Genomic DNA, 12,728 nt, shown 5'->3' with positions numbered 1-12,728 from the left:
GAGTCGTTGTGTACAAACTTCATTCCAACCCTACAGCAATGTGAATGTGTGGGTAGACGCTTCTCTGCACATTGCATGGCCAGAGAAGAAGCCGCTGCAGAGGCATTTTGGAAATGCTAGATATATCACGTGCCATTTCCCTACAGCCTGGTGTCCAGATCATCTGATCTTAATCCACGTGACTTCTGCCTGCGCGGTTATCTCAAAGATGCTGTATTCAGTATCCTTATTTTCAGTTCTCACATTTCAAACGTTGGTGAACTGAAGGCATGCATTGCACAGCACATTCAGAACGTGACCCCTGGAGTTCTGCTAAACTGGTGGGGAACATGCTGTTTCTCAATTTCAACTTGTAGCAAAAAAAGGTGAGAAGCATATTGAACATGTCTTACGCCAGTCTCATGACGATTAAAAACCGATTTCACTTTTTTTGGCCCCAAGACAATTGAAAGCTGATGTCATTGTTACTTTTATACTTTTGTCCTCAGGACAATTAAAAACCGATTTGTCCCATCTGATGTGGAACAGCCTTGTTACCTCGTCCTGGAAAATGAGCTTACCTAACTAACAGTGCCTCAACTGGCAAATGTCTAATTTGTGCTGTCATGCAATTTGTACAGTATGGCTCGTTTAATGTGTAACTCACATTATAGTTGTTGTACTGCGATTCATCTGTCATTTGTAGCTGAATCCATTTAAGTCGAACTCGTAAGGCTCCATCTAATGGGAAGATCTCCATTAAGTTTTTTATTTCTATAAAGTTTTCCTCTTCTTCGACGATATTGCATTCAAATTTACGTCATTCCAAGTAATGGTTCTTGTTAACAGCGTTTTGAAACTGGAACCTAAATTATAATCACTCTGTATATAGGTTAACCTCCTTCAGAAGCTAGTAAACGTTAACCCCTGTTACAAATGGAAGCATTTGTCTGAAACTGGTAAGGAATAAATACTTACCATTTGCAACTATTGGTTATACCGGGCTTTTGAATAAAATTATTATGCCATTGCTGACAATGATCAGCTATGTTTAGGATATTAAAAGCCTTTAACACACGAATAAGAATTATGCACAGCAGCTTAACAAAGATTAGATTTTGATGCATATATTCATGGAAGTAGAGTGTTGGCACATGCTGTTTTGACAACAATTAAAATTTTTGTAATGTACTGATGAGAGTCAATTGTTGGCACTGATTGCAATAATCTTGGAATAATCATTGTGATACCATGGGCCAATGATGGGATTCGCCATTGACAGAATTTCACAGAATGATGGCCACCATGTCTGTGAGTGTAGAAAATAACGTAAAGTGCTACTGGTCAGTCTTCAATAAACTAAAAGAAAGAATATAGCGTGCTTGTCTAATCCAGTCCACCTTATGCTGTGAAAATAAAGTTCACCTGTTGTGTGTAGTCTTATAATGTTCATTTCGCTTGACAGGTACATGTGAGGTTGCAGGAAAGGAAGGGACTCACAAGTAATTTGATCATTTTCGGTGACTTATCAAAAAAGATGTTAGGATCAGTGTATTTTGTCCTTGAAGTCGATTTCAAAGTGCTTTTATGCTAGATCAGCCGGTTGTATAATTAAAAATTACATTACATTATCAAATGGTCACATAACATTTATTCTAATGCTATTAATCTTAAACTTTTAAAATCACAAAAAGCTGATGAGCACCTTATACCTTACATCTTGCCTCACAGACTCTGATTTCTCTTATTTTATTAAGATTATCATTTTTCCCTATGTACGTGGGTGTCAACAAAATATGTTTTATTATTTGGTGATTAAAATATTGTGAAACGATCTCGACACCACGAAAAGTATCTTTGTTTTAATGATTGTCACCCCATCTTAAGCATCATATGCATAGCACTCTCTTCCTTACTACACGATAATACAAAGCGCTTCCCTGAACATTTTTCGATTTTCTCCATCAGTCCTATCTGGCAAGGTCCCCATACCACACAGCAATACTGCAGAAGAGGATGCACAAGCGTAGTATAGGCAGTTTCTTTAGTACATCATTTGCATCTTTTCCCATATATTGCATCATACAGATATCTTGTCTAGATCATTTTCCAATTGATTTTTATTTTCTGACGATATAAACAGATGATAAATGACAGCATCATCTGAATATAATATAAGAGAGATGCTCAGATTGTCTCTTAAATCGTTTATGTAACTTAACAGCGTAAGGTCTATAACATTCCTAGGGGAATGCAAAATATCACTTCTGTTTCACTCAATGACTTTCCATCAGTTACAATGAACTGTAATCTTTCTGACAGGAAATGATAGATCCAGTAACACACAGTAAGACGATACTCCGTAGGAACGCAGTTTAATTAGAAACTACTTGTGAGGAAAATTTGGAAATATGGAATCAATATGAGACTGCATGTTGAAGACACTTATTACTTTTTGTGAATAAAGGCCCAGTTGTGTTTCACAAGAACGATACTTTCTGAATCTAGGCTGACTGTGTGTCAGTAGACTATTTTCTTTGTAGTAACTCATAACGTTCAGACACAGTATATGTTCCAAAATCCTACTGCAAGTTGATGTCAATAATATATGTCGGTAATTCAGCGGATTACTTCTATGAATTTCCTTAATCGTGTATTGGTGTGACATTGCAATTTTTCAGTTTTTAGGAACAGGTCTTTCATTGTATAACATTGCTAAGTACAGCATTATTATACTACTATAGTGTGAAAGGAACCTAATTCATATATGATATGGACTGGAAGAGTTGCCTTTACTGAGTTAAGTTGTTTCGTTACACCAAGGACGTCTACTTCTCAGCTACTCATGTTGGCAGTTGTTCTTGATTCGAATTCTGAAATATTTACTTCATCTTCTATGGTGAAGGAATTTCGGTTAACCTCGTTCAGTAACTCTGCTTTGATGGCACTGTCAGACACAATTTCATTGTTGAAGCCATTAAACTCATTCACCTTCAGGTCCACGCTAAATTCTGAGTCCTTCACAAGCCACATGCTGTGTAAAAGAAACTACAAGTTTTTTCTAGACTCTGGATTTCTATTCATTCTAATTGTAAAGTAAACTTAGTGTAACAACTGAAATTCTGTTAATTAATGTATCCTGTGATGTACTTTTTTGTATATCTTGTCTATATCTGAATCGTTTTCACTGTGTACTACCCTCGTTGCACCTTTTAACTCATTGGACAATTTAGTTTTTAAGTAGTTAATTTTTTGAAAATGAAGATCACTTCACAAAGATAAGTTGAAGGAAATACTGTTAAAATAAACTGTGCACTTTCTTGTATTTCAGCATATTCCTGCCTTTAATAATTATCTATAAATTGTGCTTCAAGTTGTGTGTCATGTTGAAGTTTGAATATCTCATTTATTAAATGAGTTTTGAGAATGAAGCTGATTTAAATATTTCTGATATCAGCAAATCTAGTTGCTACTTATTCCAAATATTCTTTCAGATAGGATGTCATATCTTGGCAGGTATTTTGATGATAGTTAAGTGTGAATGGAACATAGCAACGGTTCACATATTAGACAGAACTTTTTCTTCAAGTTGATTTACATACAACTGCAGTTTGGCTTCAGCTGCAAATATTTTATTAGTTATATGCTCAATTATCTTCTTTGGTCCCTGCAACTTCAAATCAAGTTTTTTGAATTTTATATAAGACAACAGCTGTAAATGCCTACCCTTCACCATTATCAAGTTCAGCATTATTTTTTCAGCTTTGTGGTAAGAACAAAATAATTTCAGATTTCAAACTGACAAACTATTTCAGCACTTTTCCTTCACTTAGGCATCTATTCTTCCAGTAGTTATTTATTTTTTTGTGATTGAGTTCATTTGCACCAATTATATTTATAATTTTTATGATGCTTTTCATAACATCCTTTAATCTGTTATTCAGAATTAGACATTCCAAACTTTCTTTACGCAGTAAGCAGCGAATGGAGAGTAAATTTGGTAATTTCCACCTCCTCTTAACCAGTGATATCAAACTTTCATTTACATCAATCACAGGTGGACAGTCATTTGTCGTATGTGAGCCATTATGCTATAAAATATTTGATTGCATCCATAAATTCACATCCTTTTGTGTGAGTGCTCATGCTAAGAAGTCCTCTACTATCATCCTGTCAATTGTGAAGCAACACACGGATAATGAAAAGAGAGCCTTTGAAGGTGTATTCGTTCTGGAGTCACATGCAACACTAACGTATTTGCATATATTGTTAATTATTCCCTCAAACATATATTTTGAAGTCTGTTCTGTGTGGCAACATCAAATAAAATCCAAAAGTGTAAGCTTACTTATTTCTGCCAGTATTTGTTTACTGTTTGAAATACATTGAAACGAAGATTCTGAAACTGATATCGTACATTGCTTCATTTATTCAGCAGCAGTGAATGGTTTCATACTTTTTGTGAGAACGTTAGATACCATAATTCGTATGATGCTGTCATGACAACTTCATTTGCCAGCTGCTACTGACATAATATTTAGTTGATGACGAAATGTGGATTTTGGATGAGCTATTTTGCCACCTCTTTCATTTGAATCTAAAGAAGAAACTACTGTAAATAAACTAGTGGTAAAACCAATTGTATCTCTTCACTTCCATAACCATATTAAGCAAAAGCAGCACCTTCTTTCTAACCACTTATAAAGCAAAATTATTCTTTCCATTTTTCTTGGAAACTTTCTATTCTCCTCACTTATCTTCCACTTATTAAGTGTATTTTACAGTTCAACATACATTATTTATTTTAATAAAAATAGTCACAACAATAACGAGTACAAATACACTTTGAAAATGGAGAATGCTCAGTAGTACCGAGACATAGTACACAACTGACACTAAGTGACATGACAAAGCTGAGGGTTTTGGGGCTGGGTGCACAGACAGTGCAACCCTGTTCTTGACGTTTTCTTTGCGCAGTTCTCCCTTGGTATGCCTGTAACGCCACTGAGTCTTTGTGGAGGAGATTCTAACTCAGGTCCTGTCAGCGAGAGCAACTTTAAGAGTTCTCCTGTAATACGAATAATCGGAAAAAATACTTTTCAAGCTATTTATTCAGTGCTTCTTAAAATCGATAATGGGTTCCGAGTAAAAATTACATAATAGGCAAAGTTGATATTCGACTTCAAAATTAGGATTGGAAATTTCGGATGAATGAAAGAAAAGAAAAACACAAGAATAAAGGAACGTAGCAGTTCACATATGAGTGTAACTATGCATAGTTTTAGATACAATTAAGAAATAAAAAGAACATATTGTGACAGGTGAATGAATTTTAAGTTAAATAAAAGCAGAAAAACTAAAGCAAAATGGCAAAGGTTGAATTTAAATTTGGTGGTGTCACAACAGTCAGTAATGGAAAGATTTCAGTGGGTAACAGTGGCACGCCCTTAATTCCCACAGCAATGTCAGCCAAGTAGACAAAGAAATGATGAATCACACATAACTATTGTTAATGTGTTTGTAAGTATATACGTAGAGGTTTCTAAATTTATGGCGATATTTTTCCTGTTGTTTCACTTCTAAACTATACACACTTTATCAATAACATTTGTTATGAAGTTTACTTGGCCATTAATAAATTTTACCATTGCTAGTTCCTCAATTCTGATACTATAGTCTGATTGTTTGCACCACAGATGGGTATCGTACAATTTCACTTTCACTGTACAGTACTGGGCTAAGTGAAAGTACGATCACTGTACACCTATCCGACAATTCCATTCCATTGACATCTAATGTAAATTAATCTACATGCAAAAGAGAGAGAGAGAGAGAGAGAGAGAGAGAGAGAGAGAGAGAGAGATGACGCCACTTGGTCGCCACTCGGTGGCATCACCAAAGTTGCATGTGGTTATAATCAAATTCCTGTGGCACCACTTCAGTGATGCCACTTTTAGCAGTGCCACATAGGTTAAAGTTGCTTTAACTTTGTGACGCCACTTTCCTTCTCGCCTTTTTCGACTGCCATCTTGTACCTGAATTTCGAAGTACCATCGTTTTTTTGTTTGTTTTTGTGTCAATAATTTTGTCATGCATATTTCTTACAGTACCTAAAAATGTCTAAAATTATACAGTTTAACGAGCTGTGTGAAGAGCGACTTTGTTTATGAAAACAGAAATGCAAGTGCTACCAATGCAGAAGTTTGAGCAATGCTTGAAATTGTGGACGGTCTCCATTTGTGATTCATTTATTGCAAAAGCTATAATAAACATTTGCAAGACCTACATCAGACAAAGTGTTAAAATCTTCTAGAAGTGGCTGCAGGTCCACCTGACATCTAAGAAGACTGATTTCTGAAAATGGTGTAGCAAATGTATAATCCCATTGTAAATAAAATAAATTATATTGAAAACTGGTTTAAGCATGTTTAGAAAAAAATCCTGCATTTAATTTTTTTTAGAAAAATTCTTTATTTCCAATCATAATAATTATACAAGAATAACCCACCACCTTAATGATTAGTGGGACCTAATATTCTACAATGTTATGTATAATTGCAGCTACTTCATATTAAAATATTTGCATTTAATTTAAAACATAAGTGAGATAGTTTGAGAAAGATGGATGAAAATAATTTCACTACAGTGCTTCATCAGTACAAAAATATATCTTTTTGTGCTGTATAGTAAGTGCCCAGCTATAATGACAACGAAATGGTGTTGCTTAGGATTACATTCCACATGATGAGTACAAAGCAATGTTGATGACGTGGTGCATCTGTTTTTATTTTAAATTATATGTGCCTGGATCAGTGACTACATTTAACAAGACACTCAAAGTTTCTGGAACCTAAAGATTTGGGCATTGCAATTATCAAGACAAAATGGTCCGTTTATGTGGTGAGAATATACAATATTTCTGCTGTTTGATCTATGGATAAGATCTGTGTGTGAGTAAGCAAGTGTAATTAAGTTGATAGTGAAAAGTGACATGTCGTTCACAGCAACTCACTTAATTCTACAAATGATGAAAATTAATGCAATACTGGCAGTATATTCTGATTCCACTACTGGAAACATAAATGTACTAAATGCCTGTTCATTAAATTTGAGAAAGGAAGTAACAAGGTTTCTGGTGGCAGTATTTGACTGTAACTGTTAATAAAGGCACATCTATAGCCAATCACCAACAAAATTGTAACGTCTTCTTGTGCACTTGATGAAAACATAATTCCAAATTTTGGGCCAGAATATCTTTAGTATTTGTCATATTTAACTAGTGTAGGTGCAGACGTGAAAATATTAGCTTTTAAATGAATTTACAGGATTCAACATCCAATACATCACAAAGTAACCCTGAAATTGTACTTCTGAGGATGTGATACTGAAAGGTACTTGTTGATTTATTGCAATTTTTGGTTGTATAGATCGTGGGAGGAAACCGCCTGGTAGAATTTTGCACAGAGCATAACTTAATCATAGCCCACACTTGGTACAAGAATCATGAAAGAAGCTTGTATACATGGAAGAAACCTGGATACTAAAAGGTATCAGATAGATTATATAATGGTAAGACAGAGATTTAGGAACCAGGTTTTAAATTGTAAGACATTTCCAGGGGCAGATGTGGACTCTGACCACAATCTATTGGTTATGAACTGTAGATTAAAACTGAAGAAACTGCAAAAAGGTGGGAATTTAAGGAGATGCGACCTGGATAAACTAAAAGAACCAGAGGTCGTACAGAGTTTCAGGGCGAACATAAGGGAACAATTGACAGTAATAGAGGAAAGAAATACAGTAGAAGAAGAATGGGTAGCTTTGAGGGATGAAATAATGAAGGCAGCAGAGGATCAAATAGGTAAAAAGACGAGGGCTAGTAGAAACCCTTGGATAACAGAAAAAATATTGAATTTAATTGATGAAAGGAGAAAATATAAAAATGCAGTAAATGAAGCAGGCAAAAAGGAATACAAAAGTTTCAAAAATGAGCTCGACAGGAAGTGCAAAATAGCTAAGCAGGGATGGCTAGTGGACAAATGTAAAGATATAGAGGCTTATCTAACTAGGGGTAAGATAGATACTGCCTACAGGAAAATTAGAGAAAGAAGAACCACTTGCATGAATATCAAGAGCTCATACGGAAACCCAGTTCTAAGCAAAGAAGGGAAAGCAGAAAGGTGGAAGGAGTATATAGAGGGTCTATACAAGGGCGACGTATTTGAGGACAATATTATGGAAATGGAAGAGGATGTAGATGAAGATGAAATGGGAGATATGATACTGGGTAAAGAGTTTGACAGAGCACTGAAAGACCTGAGTCGAAACAAGGCCCTGGGAGTAGACAACATTCCATTAGAGCTACTGACAGCCTTGGGAGAGCCAGTCCTGACAAAACTCTACCATCTGGTGAGCAAGATGTATGAGAGAGGCGAAATACTCTCAGACTTCAAGAAGAATATAATAATTCCAATCCCAAAGAAAGCAGGTGTTGACAGATGTGAAAATTACCGAACTATCAGTTTAATAAGTCACAGCTGCAAAATACTGACGTGAATTCTTTACAGACAAATGGAAAAACTGATAGAAGCCGACCTCGGGGAAGATCAGTTTGGATTCCGTAGAAATGTTGGAACACGTGAAGCAATACTGACCCTACGACTTATATTAGAAGAAAGATTAAGGAAGGGCAAACCTACGTTTCTATCATTTGTGGGCTTAGAGAAAGCTTTTGACAATGTTGATTGGAATACTCTCTTTCAAATTCTAAAGGTGGCAGGGGTAAAATACAGGGAGCGAAAGGCTATTTACAATTTGTACAGAAAGCAGATGGCAGTTATAAGAGTCGAGGGGTATGAAAGGGAAGCAGTGGTTGGGAAGGGAGTGAGACATGGTTGTAGCCTATCCCCAATGTTATTCAATCTGTATATTGAGCAAGCAATAAAGGAAACAAAAGAAAAGTTTGGAGTAGGTATTAAAATCCATGGAGAAGAAATATAAACTTTGAGGTTCGCCGATGAGATTGTAATTCTCTCAGAGACAGCAAAGGACTTGGAAGAACAGTTGAACGGAGTGGACAGTGTCTTGAAAGGAGGGTACAAGATGAACATCAACAAAAGCAAAACGAGGATAATGGAATGTAGTCGAATTAAGTCCGGAGATGCTGAGGGTATTAGATTAGGAAATGAGCCACTTAAAGTAGTAAAGGAGTTTTGCTATTTGGGGAGCAAAATAACCGACGATGGTCTGAAGAAGAAAAATTTGTTAACATTGAGTATAGATTTAAATGTCAGGAAGTCGTTTCTGAAAGTATTTGTATGGAGTGTAGCCATGTATGGAAGTGAAACGTGGACGATAAATAGTTTAGACAGGAAGAGAATAGAAGCTTTCGAAATGTGGTGCTACAGAAGAATGCTGAAGATTAGATGGGTAGATCACGTAACTAATGAGGAGGTATTGAATAGAATTGGGGAGAAGAGGAGCTTGTGCCACAACTTGACTAGAAGAAGGGATCGGTTGGTAGGACATGTTCTGAGACATCGAGGAATCACCAATTTAGTATTGGAGGGCAGCGTGGAGGGTACAAATAGTAGAGGGGAGACCAAGAGATGAATACACTAAGCAGATTCAGAAGGATGTAGGCTGCAGTAGGTACTGGGAGATGAAGAAGCTTGCACAGGATAGAGTAGCATGGAGAGCTGCATCAAACCAGTCTCAGGACTGAAGACCACAACAACAACAACAACAACAACAGATCGTGGGAGATGTCTAGGTCCTATAATTGGCAGATCTTCCGTCCACAGCTCGTGGTCTTGCGGTAGCGTTCTCGCTTCCTGAGCACGGGGTCCCGGGTTCGATTCCCGGCGGTGTCAGGGATTTTTCCTGCTTCGAGGTGACTGGATGTTGTTGTGTCGTCTTCATCATCATCATTCATCCCCATTACGGTCGGAGGAAGGCAATGGCCTTGCCTAGTAAGGTGGCGCAGGTCTCCGGCGTCGCTCCCCTACGCTCTGTAAAAGGAGTATGGGACTCATCATCTGAGTATTTAACAGTTAATCGCTCCTGGCCCGTATGAGTATATCAGTATGTTCCCTAATCAGACATCCCAAGCTTTTCTGATATAATTTGGAATCGTTTGTTAACCAGAAGTGCAATAGCCAAATCAGGTTATATCCACAGAAAAATGAATCATTTAAGCCCCGAACTTAAGAGAGAGGTCTTGATCTTACCCTATGCAAGGTAACCCTAATTCGGTACAACCTTAGGATGACAATTACCAGAGCTTTGCATGCAATTGGTACCTTTCTGATTTGTACTACCGATTACAGGTACATAGGATGGGGAAATTGGTAAATGTTAAAAAGCCATTGCAAACTACAATATTTATTAACATTCTCTTTGCCAACTGACATGGGATTTAACAGTAAAAGAATGGAAACTAACTTTATTTAATTGTCCTGTGCACATTCGCAACTGAGTGACAACTAAGTGGAGAAAGACCAGTGTGATGTGTATTCTGTGCATTGAGGAAATGGATACTACATTTGGAGGGGCTCTTAATCAGGCAAACACAAAATGTGCTCCATTAAAGGAAACTATGAGAAACGAAAGTGAAACTTGATACTTCAGCAAAGAAAGCTACAGACAGTGTGATACAAAATGAGGGAAGCAAGTTAGAACTCCCCTAATTAAAGTTTCGGTGGTTAATTACAAAATGGACCATTTTGGAACCAAGTATTTCTGTAAGTAAATACCAGGTGCTCATGCGAACTGAAATAATAATTCTAAACTGTTTGTTATTTAATTATTCTTCACAAGATTAAAGTTGAAATACTATTGATTCTTTCAATTACTCCAGGGTCCACAACTCATCATTAAGCATGCTTACAATTGGGTATTTCTTACCATTTCAGTGTGCAGGTTGTAACAGCTCCATATGGCAGCAACCTCTGCAGACATCCATCACTCATCTGTTGCAAGACTCTGATTTCTGCAACACCCGAAGTTTATCTGAGAACCTCAGCACTGAATGTGCTACCAAATACTCCCAACAGTTATCTGACCACGCCCAGCAGTGAAAATATTCTTCATAATCTCTATAACATCCCAACTCAATCTGACTGAACTGTATACAATTATACGAATATTTGACTGCAGCTTCAGCAACCCCCAAACTATCTTGACTGTATTGTTTGTCCCCCCAAAGCTGACATGTTTATCCCTAAAGTTATCTGTCTTCACTCCAGTGACCAAACCGAGATCTCGGCCGCATTTTTTCACAGTCCTCGTCGACCAATTTCTGTCACACATTTCTGCGCTATGGTACAGACCAGTCAGACTCCAGAAACAGCACGTAGGAATACACCTTATTTGGCGCACTTCTGCAGAGAAAAAACCACCAGAAGCTCCTAGAAGCGTCTCTCGAGGAATTGACGAGACAATAAAATGCCTCTCCGTTTCTACATCAGCCACGCCAACCGAGTACGTAGGCTGCATAGCAATGTGCCACTAAACATTCATTCAGTTTTCTTAGCTTGTTCATTTGTGCCACGAAAGCTAAAGGGAACTCTCTGTGCTCCCTCACCAAGGCAGAGAAGACTCAGCTAAACTTGCATTAAATATCATTTACCTTATGTCTATGATCACAATTTTTTTGTCATCAGACTACCGGCTTCGGTCTATAATGAACATCTTCAGATTTGTTTTATAAAAACATGTCTTACATTCTCATACATTTCAATGAAGTGCCACAAAATTGGAATTTGCTATTCGGTAAGATACTCAAAAATTAAAGTAAAATGGAGGTTATGCGGACACTTCCTCTTCGCATCGGTATTGCTCTACAGAGCTGAAAACAGGAGAAAACATAATATGATCGCAAGTTAAGTTAATAGATCGTAAAATCAATGAAAGAGGTATATACACAAAAATTGGAAATACGACAAGCAAACGTCAAATATCGAAGTGTCACTTTTTTTCGAGCCAGGACTGTACTTCTGGGTCTTCGTTTACGAGTACTGCTCCCATCATAAGTTTGATAGCACTGTGTTATTTCTGCGTAAAATCTACTTCCATTCTTATTCTTACTAAATCCTTGGCTCTATTCTAACGCCTTAACCCGAATGATGACAGCGAAGTTCTTACGAATAACGGGAACTGAAGCTGTATTGAAAAACACTGTGACTGAATTTTGACAGGTGCGCTTGGAAACAGCAACACACGGTGCCACTGACGTATCAGCCGTCATGCCACTTACTGTGGTGTCACTTTTGTTGTATGTGGGGATACGGCTTTACTGTGGTGCGTATTTGCTACGATATACTGAAAACAGCGCTTCCCTGTATTTCCTCGTTCTGGATAAATTTTGGCTCCCCTATCTTAGAACTGTTTTATTCTGTATATATGAGGAATTGTCGGAATTAAAAACATTTGCCTTTTTCAATATAGTACTGATCGAAGACGTTTTCGACCAATCGAAGGTAGATAATTGCTGAGACAGTATCTTTGGCGTGTCTTTTTAAATATCTGGATTGCCGCCAATATTTATGAATTTAAATTTTGTTTACTAAATGTTATTGTAATTGTTATTGTGTGTTGTGGGGAGTGCAAATGAGTGAATATATGTTGATTGATATAGTGGAACCGTAAACAACGGATTAAACTTGCAGCCGTGAGTGTAGGAATAAATCGAGGAATACGTTGACAACAGGTGTTGACATCAAAGCAGGAAGGTACTTATTTAATTCTGT

At 37.0% G+C, this 12,728-nt stretch overlaps 1 protein-coding gene across 2 annotated transcripts in view; it reads left to right on the top strand.

Moving 5' to 3' along the window:
* Positions 1–12,510: 12,510 nt before the first annotated feature.
* Positions 12,511–12,728, top strand: part of LOC124798392 (dystrophin-related protein 2-like) — a 107,479-nt gene continuing 107,261 nt past the window's right edge. For both annotated transcript variants that reach the window (XM_047261768.1, XM_047261767.1), the window contains exon 1: positions 12,511–12,710. The gene's annotated coding sequence lies outside the window, so the exon portion shown is untranslated. The remainder of the gene's footprint in view (positions 12,711–12,728) is intronic.

The sequence above is a fragment of the Schistocerca piceifrons genome, chromosome 5, assembly GCF_021461385.2.
Source record: "Schistocerca piceifrons isolate TAMUIC-IGC-003096 chromosome 5, iqSchPice1.1, whole genome shotgun sequence".
In the NCBI taxonomy this organism is placed as follows: Eukaryota; Metazoa; Arthropoda; class Insecta; order Orthoptera; family Acrididae; genus Schistocerca; species Schistocerca piceifrons.
This window is presented reverse-complemented; position numbering and strand designations above follow the sequence as displayed.